We start from the raw sequence: 12,289 nt of genomic DNA on the forward strand, positions 1-12,289 counted from the left end.
CACAATGGAGTACTATGCAACTGTTAGAAAAGATGAAGTCATGAACTTTGCATCGAAGTGGATCAACGTGGAGAGTGTCATGCTAAGTGAAATGAGTCCCAGAAAGAGAGGGACGGACAGAGAGGGACTGCACTCATCTGGGGAACAGAAAGTAACAGAATGGAAGACTAGCACCCAAGAATAGTGGAGATTTGGGTTAGGGTTAGCACCCAAGAACCAGGAGGTTTGTTCCATGGCTTGGAAGCCGGCAGCACATGCTGGAGGAAAAGGCAGCTCAGATAGAGAAGGGAGCACCAAGTGAAGGGTGCTTGGAGGGCCCACTCGGGATGGGAGATGCGGGCTGAAAGTAGACTATAGGCCGAACACGATGGCCACTCAGTACCCCTATTGCAAACCACAACACCCAAAAGGAGAAAGAGAACGAAAGGGAATGCCCTGCCACAGAGGCAGGGTGGGGTGGGGGATGGGGGGGTGGGAGGGATACTGAGATTATTGGCGGTGGAGAATGGGCACTGGTGGAGGGATGGGTGCTCGGTCATTATATGACTGAAACACAAGCACGAAAGTTTGTAAGTCTGTAACTGTACCTCACAGTGATTCACTAATAACTTTTTTTTAAATGGCATAATTTTTTTTATAAAAGGCAGCTGGGATAGAGAAGGGATCACTAAGACAATGAGGGTTGGAGGGATTGCTCGGGACGGGAGAGGTATGCTGAGAGTAGGTAAAAGGCCAAAGGTGATGGCCTCTCGGCGTCTGTACTGCAAACCATAATGCCCAAAAGGAGAGAGAGAGAAAGTCTGGGGGAGATTGTCTGCCATGGAGGCGGGGGGAGGGTGGGAAGGGGGGATTCTGGGGACATTGGCGGTGGGGAACGTGCACTGGCGGAGGGACGGGTGTTTGATCATTGCGTGACTGAAACTCAAACATGAACGCTTGTAACTGTATCCCATGGTGATTCAATAAAATAAAATGGCTTGTGAGGGCTGGAGCCATAGCACAGCGGGGAGGGCGTTTGCCTTGCACACAGCCGACCCGGGTTCGATCCCCGGCATCCCATAGGATCCCCGAGCACCGCCAGGAGTGATTCCTGAGTGCAGAGCCAGGAGTAAGCCCTGAGCATTGCCGATGTGACCCAAAAAGAAAAAAAAAGAACAAAAGAAAGAAAGAAAATGGCCAGTGCAGGGCGAAGCTGTCCCTCAGGCAAGGTGCTGGCCCGGCCACAGCTGCCCCTGGCCTGACCCTGATGCTGCACAGGGTCCCTGAAGCCCTGGGCCAGGAGTCAGCCCTGGGCACAGCTGGGCATGGCCCCAAAACTCATTAGAAAAGTAAGATAAGAGCACGGGTGGGTGCAGAGGGCTCTGGCGACGCCTCCCTGTGTGCTGCCTTCCTGGCTCAGCCCAGGGTGCCAACACCTGGCCCCGGCCACGGGCACAGAGAGAGGGCAGTGGTCAGTGCACCTGGCCCTTCGTCCTAGCAGCACGTGACCCTGCGGGCGGTCAGGGCTGCCTCCAGCCCTCACCGCGGGGTCACCCTGGGGAGCCCCAGCAGGACAGGACCCTAGCGGTGCTGGATCCGGGAGCCCGGCCTTGCGGCGTTGTTTGGTTTTGTGCGGGGCCACACCTGGTGGTGCTCGGGGTTTATTCCTGCTCTGTGCTCAGGGGTCACTCCTGGTGTGGCTGATGGATGCTCGTGGGGCACCGGGGACCAGCCCAGGCTGCTGCGAGCGAGGCAAGCACCGTCCCTGTCCCTGCCGAGACATCACTCCGGCCCTTTTTCGCCAACTTTGATTTTTTTTTTTTACATTTTAATGGGTTCTTTAAGGAGAGATTTTATTTTTTTGACTTTTTTATTGAGTCACTGTGAGGTGGACCCTTCCAAAGCTGTTCGTGGTTGAGTTTCAGTCATACAGTGCTCCAACACCCATCCCTCCGCCAGGGCACATTTCCCAGCACCAGGGTCCCCGGGTTCCCTCCCAAACCGACCTCAACCCCACCTGCCTCTATGGCAGGCACCTCTCCTCTCTCTCTCTCTCTCTCTCTCTCTCTGTCTTTCTCTCCCTCATTCCAGGCATTATGGTTTTCAAAACAGATGCTGAAAGTAGTTAAAGGGATATACGTGACTTCTTCTTCTTCCTCTTTTCCTATAGAATCACCGTGAGATAGAGCATTACGAAATTGCTCATTTCAGTCATACAATGTTCCAACCCCCGTCCCTCCGCCAGGGCACATTTCCCAGCACCAGGGTCCCCGGGCTCCCTCCCATCACCTCCCACCCCCACACAGCCTGTCTCTATGGCAAGCTCTTTTCCTCTCTCTCTCTCTCTCTCCCTCTCTCTCTCTCCCCCTATTCTCTCTCTTTCCTTTCTCTCTCTCTTGTCTCTCTGTCTCTCTCTCTCTGCTTTTGGGCACTGTGGTTTGCAATATTGATACTGAAAGGTTATCCAAAATATCCCTTTGCCTACTTTTAGCCCTCAGATCTTGTCCAGCGTGATCACTTGCAGCTATGATTGTCATGCTGGCCCCTTCCTTATCTTACCTACTCTCAGCCCCACACACACTTGAGGTTGGTTCCAACCATTGGCCATTCCTCCTAACCCCTGTTTTCCCTGGTCATGGATTTTAGTCTTCTACTATATATATATATATATGTATGTATACATGTATATATACATATATATACCACAGATGAGTGCGGTCCTTCTACGTCTGTCCCTCTCCTTCTGACTCATTTCATTCAACATGATACTCTCCATGTCCATCCATTTATAGGCAAATTTCATCACCTCATTCTTCCTAACAGCTGCATAGTATTCCACTGTGTAGATGTGCCGTAGTTTCTTTAATACAGTCATCTGTTCTCAGGCACTTGGATTGCTTCCAGATTCTGACCATGGTGAACAGTGCTGCAATGAACATCGGAGTGCATGGGATGTTTCTGCCGTGTGTTTTTGGACCCCCAGGGTATGTTCCCAGGAGTGGTCTTCCTGGGTCAAATGGGAGCCCAGTTACTAGCTCTTTGAGAAACGTCCGTATTGGTTTCCAAAAAGGCTGGACCAGTCGGCATTCGCACCAAGAGTGAATTTTTAACATTTAAAGCGAATGTGAAAGATGTTTGTGTGATCTAGAAAGTTGAGAGACATTAATAATGTGAAGAGGAGGTTTGGTTACAAAAGGGCACCCTGGTCGCACAAAATGAAGGTTTATTGCATAATAGGAAATAAATCTGAGTGCTTATTAGTTTATTTTGTCTGTTCGAGGCGCCACGCCCAGGGCTTCTCAGGGCTTCCTCTTGGCTCTGTGCCCAGGGGCCACTTCTGGCCGTGCTCATGGGGTCGGCCGTGTGCGCGGGGGCCAGCAGCCAAACCTAACCCTAAACTCGCACAATCTCTCTCCTGCCCCCACTTGTTTTTTTAAATTTACTTTATAAAAAATTTCTTTTAGTGAAACACCATGAGGTCCAGTGGTAGACTTACAAATTTTTGTGCTTGGGTTTCAGTTATACAATGATTGAGTACTCATCCCTCCACCAGCATCCATCCTCCACCACCACCACGGGTCCCAGCATCCCTCCCACCCCCCACTCCCCCCATCCCACCCCGCCTCTGTGTCAGGGCACTCCCTTTTGTTCTCCCTCTCCTTTTGGGTGCTGTGGTTTGCAAAAGAAGCATTGAGTGACAATCATGTTCGGTCTATAGTCTACTTTCAGCATGCTTCTCCCACCCTGGGAGGGTCCTCCCAACACCCTTTATTTGGTGCTCCCTTCTCTATCTGAGCTCCCTTTCCCCCTAGCATGTGTGGCTGGCCTCCAAGCCATGGAGTGAGCCTCCTGGTACTTATCTCAACTATTCTTGTTGGGTTAGTCTCCCGTTTTGTTACCTTATATTCCCCAGATGAAGGCAATCTTTCTTCGTCTATCCCTTTCTTTCTGACTCATTTCGTTTAACATGATACTTTCCATATTGTACCACTTGTATGTAAATTTCGTGACTTCGTCTTTTCTAACAGCTGCATAGTACTCCATTGTGTAGATGTACCAAAGTTTCTTTAACCAGTCATCTGTTCTCATCCTGCCCCCACTTTGAACAAGGCTCAGAGCTGCCTGGGTGGTCCTCCAACCCCTGATGTCCACTTGGGGCTGTCCTCTGCACCCTGCCAACAGGGACAAAGGGCACTCAGCACTCCCCCGGTTCAGACGCAGAACACACAGCCATGGGCAACTGCCCCCTGGAGCTGGACCACTGACCCCTTCCTGGCCACATGCCCACGGGAGAGAGGCTGGTCGCCCAGACCTGCAGATCCGGAGCAGTGACCAGCAGTGACCGCTGACCCCGGGTCACCCAGGGGTGCAGACCGGCTCCTACCGGGCAGGACAGGCCAGGCGCGTCTGAGCCATCTCCAGCCCTTGGTGCCACTGGGGATTCCCCAGACGCTGCCAGGAGTGAGCCCGGGGCCCCGAGTCAGGAGCGAACCTCGGCCCGGCCAGGCGTGGCCCCAAATCTCCCCCAACACACACAGCAAGCGTGTCCCACCGGGAAGGATGGTGAAGGTTTGCTGTCTCCAACCACGCGGGCGTCCACAGCCGCCAGCGACCCTCCACCTTCCCTGTCCCCAAAGGCTGTGCTGGGGGCGTCTCCCCTCCGTCCCCGCCCCATGTGTTGCCTCCGACTCTCCAAGGCAGCTGATCGGTTCCCAAGTGGACCAAGAAGAGGCTGCAGGCCCCAGGTCAGCTGTGCACCGGGTGCGGGGCGCCTCCACTCTGTGTCCGTCCCTCCTCCTGCTCCCACGGTCCCTGGACTCTCACTCCTGCAGGCGCCTCTGCCCGGCCCCTCCCTGGGCTGCGTCTGCTCCACCCTCACCCCTGGCCGTCGGCCTCCGCACGCAGCCAGCCGCCACCCCAGCAAGGATGCCCGACATCTGCCCTTTTTACACATCTTTTGCTTTTTGGGTCACACCCGGCGATGCTCAGGGCTGACTCCTGGCTCTGCACTCAGGAATCCCTCCTGGCGGTGCTCGGGGGACCCTACAAGATGCTGGGAATCGAACCCAGGTTGGCCGCGTGCCAGGCCAACGCCCTCCCCGCTGTGCTCTTGCGCCAGCCGCTGCCCTTACTAGTGACCTTCCCTGCCCTCCGACAGCCAGTCAGGGTGCGTCTCCGTGCCACACCCCAGCCAATTCTGAAACGGAGCATGAGCCAGGAAAGAGGCCAGTGACCGGACACGCGTGCCAGCCCCGTGTTCAGCCTCTGGGTGTCAGGAGCAAGAAACAGGAGAGCCTGTGGGGTTCCTCCCCCGAGACCCTCCAGCGGGGTCCCTGCCGGCTGCAGGCTGGACCCCAACCAGGGCTGGACGGAGCCGGCTGAAGGGGCGGGGGTGCTCTCTGCCTTGGTGCCCCGCATGGGCTCGGCACGGGCTCCCAGAGTCTATGGGGAGCTCACGGGGGTGCCTGGACGCCCGACGCCCGCCGTGCCCCTGGGGTTCCTGCCAGGGACGGGCACGAGCACAGAAACGGGGTGGGTGCTAGTTATTTATTCAGGCGTTAAGGGTCACACTGTGGGTGCTCAGAGGCTACTCCTGATTCAGTGCTCGGCAGTCGCACCCAGTGGTGCTCACGGCTTCAAGCCCAGGGCTCCCACCCTTGGTCTCCAGCCCTGACTCACCTCCCGACGCCCGTTTTCTATTTTCATATTCGTTGATCTAAGCACCAGAGGGAAGTTTCTTCCTACTAAAGTATCAAGAATTTGGAGTGGGAGGCGGGTGTGGGGCCACCCCCAACGGTGGCCGAAGCTCCCTCCTCTGTGCTCAGGAATCACCCCTGGGGGTGCTCAGGGATTGATCGGGGGTCAGTTCTCGTGCGAGGCCAGCGCCGTACCCTACATTGCCTCTCCTGAAATTATAATATCAGACTTTTAGAAATCAACCTGCGTGTTTCTACCTCTCGAGAGCAGCTGGAGCTTCGGAGGAAACGCAAGTGTCTCCGGCAAGGAATTCGTGTCTGACCTTTGTCGATGCCTGATAGAGACATCCGAGAGGATTTTACTCGTTTTCCCTGAAGTTTTCTTTGACTTTCTGCGGACGAGATTCTGAGTCGGGGGCTGAGGGCGAGATCCGATGCCGGAGCGATACCAAGGGAACTTTTACCTCCAGTAAAGAGTAATATATCGTATCTTGTATCCCAATTAGGTGGAACAAATATTCTGCAATGTGTAATTATTATCGCGATCGCCATTATTTTTAATGAATCCGTTCTTGAATTAAGGTTCTCTTTGGTTTACTCACAGCCTTGGAAAGACTGTGATGAAAAACGAGCCAGGCTTTCAACCATTTATAATAAAAGCTGAATGACTAAACAGACCCCCTTTTTTTTTATTTGCATTAATGAGTTCAATCCCAGATATATATGCAATAATATATGAAATTAAGTTATAAACGTAGGGATGCACAGCCAGTCACCACGCAAATCTGCATGCAAATGCATAATAATCACAAATCTACAATATTACAATATTAAAAAATACCCACAATTAAATTATCATGTGGAAATAATCATAATGTTATTGGAAACTCAATTATCGTGGCAACCGTTGTTGGGGAATTAGCAGAGTTTGGCAAAGGCGAGTCAGACCTGAATTCATCAAATATATATTATCACAATATTACATGTTCACTTCGATTCTATGCAAAGACAAACATCCCCTCTCACCAGTATCTGCCCAATGCATTGTTTTATTCATGAACAACTCTGTGATCTATTATACATACAAAACTGATTCTAGGCTTCCTGCCGCGGGCCGCGGCGCAGGCGGAATTAATTTTATTATATACACATGCCTGATAATTGTGAAGAATTTGGTCAAATACCAAACTCTGCGGCCGTGCCCATTAATGCTGCTTCCTTCCCCTGTCAAAGGTCGGCGGCGATTCCTCTTGGTCACCGGGAAGATCTTTGTCCCGGGCAGGCCAAGTTCCTGACGGCCAATGGGCCGGAACTGTGGCGGGGGTCTCTCCTCTCCTCCCCCCAAGCCCACGAGCGAGTTCACTTCGTGGAGACCCCCGAAACTTGGGGGAGGTGCCGTGCGAGGCCTGTCTGGCCGGGCTCCGCAGGTCCCCCGGCGGCCAGGGAAGGTTCCGGCGTGTAGCTGGGGCGACGTCCCCGTTCCCGGCCGCTGTCCGTTCCTGGAAGACCAACGCCCTTTGCTTTTCCCGCCCTGCTGAGCCTGGCAGGGCAGGGTGACCACGGGAAACAGCTTTCTTGAAAAAGAATCTTAGTTTTTTGAGAAAAAAAAGGAGGGGAGGGAAGGGAAGAAGAGGGGAAGGCGGGGAGGGGAGGAGAGGAGGGAGGAAGGGGGAGAGAGGGAGGGAGGGATGGCAGGGAAGCTCCTGGGATCACGCCGGGCCTGGGCCCACCCACGGGCTACGGAACTGGCCTCCACCGAGCAACCACGAGCCTGTTCTGACCAGACGGCGGAATCCACGGACTCGGGGCGTCTCCGCCTCCGTCTCCTTCTTTTCCCCAGTTACACGGGGAACATCTTATTTCTTGGTGCTCCTGTGCGCGCCGTGTTGGATAGTTTTTAGATCTGTTTTTCAGATGTCTAAGATATTTGCAAGTCTAAAAAGAAGCAAGTTTTACTTTATTTATAATCTGTATGAAAACATTCTTGAGATTTTCCCCCTGCTTGCGCCTCCGTTTCTTTGGGGTCCCCCAGTAGCACTGGGGGCTGAGAGCGGTATCCCGGGGGGGGTGTGGGGATACTGAGTGTCCATGGGGGCCAGACCCCCCTGGGGCTGCCCTGTCTCTCCAGCCTGGGACCCAGCACTGCGGAGCGAGGGGCTGGGTTTGTCTCTGTCACTAATGCGACGGGCGAGGAGAGGAGGAGTGTGTCCGGCTCCAGGGACCATCCCCACCTCGTCCGAGTGCCGAAAGCCCCCAGCCGGGCCCCATCTCTTCCCCTTCCTTTTTTTTTTCTTTTTGGGTCACACCCGGCGATACACAGGGGTTCCTCCTGGCTCATGCACTCAGGAATCACTCCTGGCGGTGCTCGGGGGACCCTATAGGATGCTGGGAATCGAACCCGGGTTGGCGGTGTGCAAGGCAAATGCCCTCCCTGCTGTGCTATCGCTCCAGCCCCTTCCGCTTCCTTTCGAGTCTTCCTTAGAGGTGAGGAGGAGGAGGACCGAGAGGTAGGGGAGGGCCAAGGCTCTGGCCTTGCTTGTAGCAGACCCCAGTCCTATCCCCAGCACCCCAGGGGTGATCCCTGAGCACAGAGGAGTGAGCTTTGGCCAGAGTTGCGGGTGGCCCCGCCTGCCTCCCACTCCAAGTGCTTGACACTGTAATAGGAAGAAACTTCGCTCTAACGCCTTAGAAAATTAATTTGAAAATAGAAAATGGGCGTCGGGAGGTGAGTCAGGGCTGGAGACCAAGGGTGGGAGCCTGGGCTTGAAGCCGTGAGCACCACCGGGTGCAAATGCCGAGCACTGAATCAGGAGTAGCCCCTGAGCACCCGCAATGTGACCTCTCACACCTGAATAACTAGCGCCTGCCCCTGGTTCTGTGTTTGTGGTCTGCATTGCTGAGCCAATGGCCCGGCCCTGGCAGGAACTCCAGGGGCACGGCTGGCTCGACCAGGAGGGATCCCTGAGCACAGAGACAGGAGTGAGCCCCGAGCACTGAGCCGGGAGTGAGTCCTGAGCACTGAGCCGGGAGCCAGCCCTGACTCTGGCCAGTGTGAGGCTGGCACAGCTGAGATGAGCTGGGGCAGTGCTCGGCCTCTGTGAAAAGCACTTTGGACTGGCTGTTTCTCCTCCTTGCCCAGGGCCAACTGGGAAATACCAGCTAGCCTGTGGTCTCTGCTCCCTCGGACCCAGGCCGGGTGCTTCGATGGTGCTAGTCCTGTAGGTGCGGGTCTGGGCACAGATGCTCAGAGCCACGTGTGGGAGGCTCACGCCCACCGGCCCCATCCACGCTAGAACACGCAGAGTGTCCTGGCCTGGCCTCTGGGACCACACAGGGACCCGGGCCCTTGTCCACGAGTCAAGACACGTGCAGCCTCCTTCCAGCCTGCGACGCCGCAGAAACCGTCACGGGGAATTTCAGACGCCCACCGGATCAAGATCCACCTTCCAACAATGTTTGCTGGGGGCTGACGTCTTTCTCAGCTGCCCCTCTCCTGCCGAGTGGGCCGGCGCCCTGCTCCCACTGGGCACTGGGGCTCAGAGAAGGAAGCGTGTCTGCTCTGTGAGTGCGCTGGGCGCGGCAGGGATGTGCCGCCCGGCTGAAAGCTGGTAAAGATTCCCGGGCGGTGAGGTCACAGCCCGTCCCCTCACCGTCAGGGAGAAGCAGGAGCGAGTGCGGTGGGGGGCCACGGCTGGCTCTGAAGCCCCACCGGGGGCGTTCGGCCCAGTGTGCGCCGACAGGACCCAGGAAGTGGAGACCCACGGGGTGGGGGGCCGAGTGGACCCTCCTGGAATCTCGGCCCTTCTTTCTGGCCGGCTGGCTTGCGTCTCTGGAGAGACGGAGACTTGGCAGTGAAGCCCTGCAGGGAAGCACCCGTTGGCTCTCGCCTGGTGCCCAGGGCCGGGGACCTGCCTCCACCGCTGACCACACTGGCCGCCGGGCTCCCTTCGCTGTCCCGCGGAGGCATCTGGGCGCATGGCCTGGAGTGGCCTGGAGCCTCTTCGGAGCAGCACAGCCCGGGGCAGCGTGGCCTGAGGGCCTCGGTGGACGCTGGGAGTGAGCACAGAGGCCCTGAGGACCAGCCGTGGGCCTGGCCACTGAATCACTCTCCTGCCCCGCCCCTGCGTCTGAGCTCCCACGACCAAGTCTGGGGCCCTGGGCCCCGCCACCCACAGGGGCTGCCCTGGGGGGCGTCAGTGAGCGGCTGTGGCCGCCTTGGCCCGGGGATTGCCATGCCCAGGAGGGGGCTGGTGTGGGGGTCCCGCGACCTGGGGGTACTGGTGCCAGCCGCAGCCTGGCCCGCTGTACAGCTCAAGCCACTTCCTCGCCCCGACAGCCCCGTCCACGCCCTGCAAGAAACAGGCCCGGCAGTGCCGCTGCCAGCTGTGCTTCCCAAAGGCACCACTGGCCGTGGGGAAGGCCTGTCGGCCCTCTCACGCAGACTGCTGCCCAGGTCCCCTTTCTGCTGGCTCAGTGCAGAGCAGGTGACCTTGACGCGAGGGAAGTCACCGCCCAGACTCCCCTCACCCGTGGGTGCTGCCTCGAGGCATGGAGCCCGCCCACGGGGACACGGGCGGTTTCACCCCGTGGGCACCCACGGTGATATATTCTAAGCAAAGAGAGGGTCAGAATAATCTCCATACCTCAGAGCCCTGATCATCAGTCTCAGTAAAAACGGATCAATGGAAAACCATGCAGCAGAACAGCAAACATAAATACTGAAACCTTATTTGTCAGTGGTTTTGCTACAGATCTAACTGCAGAGAGAGAGAGAGAGAGAGAGGGAGGGAGGGAGAGAGAAATACAGGAAATAGCTTTGTCTGTCCTTCATGTGCTGGTTTCTGGGAGAGGCAGCGGGATGAGCATGAATCCACTCTTAGATTAGACCCGCAGGGACTCTGCCCTGTGTCTCTCACACCTTGTGTGGAGGAGGTCCGTGTGAGGAGCGCCTTAGCAATCCCGTCCCGAGCTCTGTTCTCTCGACCCATGATGGACAATGCAAAAGGCCTGGATTGGCCGGGCGGGGGAAAGCGGCTGAGCCTGGCGTTAGATCTGGCTCTGCAAGGCTGTGGGTGTGGGACGTGCCACGTGACAGGACGCGCAGAGCCCAGACCCACGGGCGTGCCCAGGACTGAGCCAACCTCCACCGCGAGTCTGCGGCAGCCCGAAAGGCCTCGGAGTCACGGACAGTCTTCACCAAGGGAAGTGGGCCTGCGGGAAATGCAGAACTGTCCATCTGAACAGATGAACAAGGGCCAGAGAGACGGGACAGCAAGGAGGGCGCTGGCCACGTGTGCGGCTGACCCCGGTTCAATCCCCGCACCCCACATGGGCCCCTAAGCACCACCCGGAGTGATCCCTGAGCACAGAACCAGGAGTAACCCTGAGCACTGCCTGTGTATAAAAAAAAAAACAGGAAGCATCTAAATATTTTCTGTTTTCTAGTACTCTCCTGGGAGAAGAAAAAGGAAAGAACAATTTTGAAAAATTTTTTTCTGGTATATTGGGAAAAGATAGGAATCGCTGTGTTAACATGGTACAAAAATTTTAGCATTCTGACTCTGGGTGAGCAATCCATTTGAGATGTATGTGCACTGCACGGGTGAGTGAGTAAAATTCACCATAAAATAAAATAATTATACTAATGAACCTGACAAGGATTTTGTTAGGTGCTCTCTGTGTCCAGAGGAAAGCATGGATCACATGCAATTTTTAAATAATTAAACCCGAACAGACATCTATGGAAGAACTGATGAGAGTGCTCTATGTGCAATAAAATAATCTGAAGAGATTTTAAAAAAGTAAAGTTAACTCAAACATAAGGATGATGGTGACAATAACAGTGATAGTTAAGAGCAAAAGCAACTAACCAGGAACTGCATTTAAATGTGGGGAGATGAGGAATGAAGAAGCTTCTGACCCAGTGTAACAACGAATGCCAACACCAGAGCAGAATCAACCGGTCTAGAACTCACGGATTATTTGAAATGCAGTTCATAGTGAAGCGGGGTGGGGGGAACCCTTATGTATGCATCACGTAAAGGACAATTAGTGAGTTGGAGTCAGTTGGCTAAAAAGACCCTCCCCCCCCAAAAAAAAAATGAAAACTTCAAGAAAACAAGGCAGAAAAAAAATCAACATGAAGAATCAAGGTGGGCCAGGCAGTGACTCATTGAGGCCTCGAACCCCAGCACACAAGGGCCCCAAATACTGCTGGGAGACCCCCCGAGTGCTGGGCACCAAGAAGACCCTGGATACCGCCAGGTGTGGCCCCCAGACAGAACCAACGACAATCTAAAGAGTCGGGCAAGAGCCCCCTCGTTTGTCCAGCCCGAGAGCCCAGGAAGAGAAGGGTGGGAAGGCCACACTCTGCAAAGGGGCCACGGGTCACTTTGGCTTTTAAATTTCCTCAGAGAAACCAGAAATCAACCCTAATGTCAGAGCAACTGGAACCAGTTCATCTCTGTGTCTGCAAGGCATTTTATAAACGCAATTTCCCCTGATTAGGGAGTGTCCTGGTCTTAGAATGGAGGGTCACCTCAGTGTCTAACATCACGGTTTCGTGTGCACTTTGAATATCGTGAAGGGTTAACAGACAAAGCCAGCGCCCCCCA

This window comes from Sorex fumeus, unplaced genomic scaffold (assembly GCF_029834395.1).
Source record: "Sorex fumeus unplaced genomic scaffold, SorFum_2.1 ptg000218l, whole genome shotgun sequence".
Taxonomy (NCBI): Eukaryota; Metazoa; Chordata; class Mammalia; order Eulipotyphla; family Soricidae; genus Sorex; species Sorex fumeus.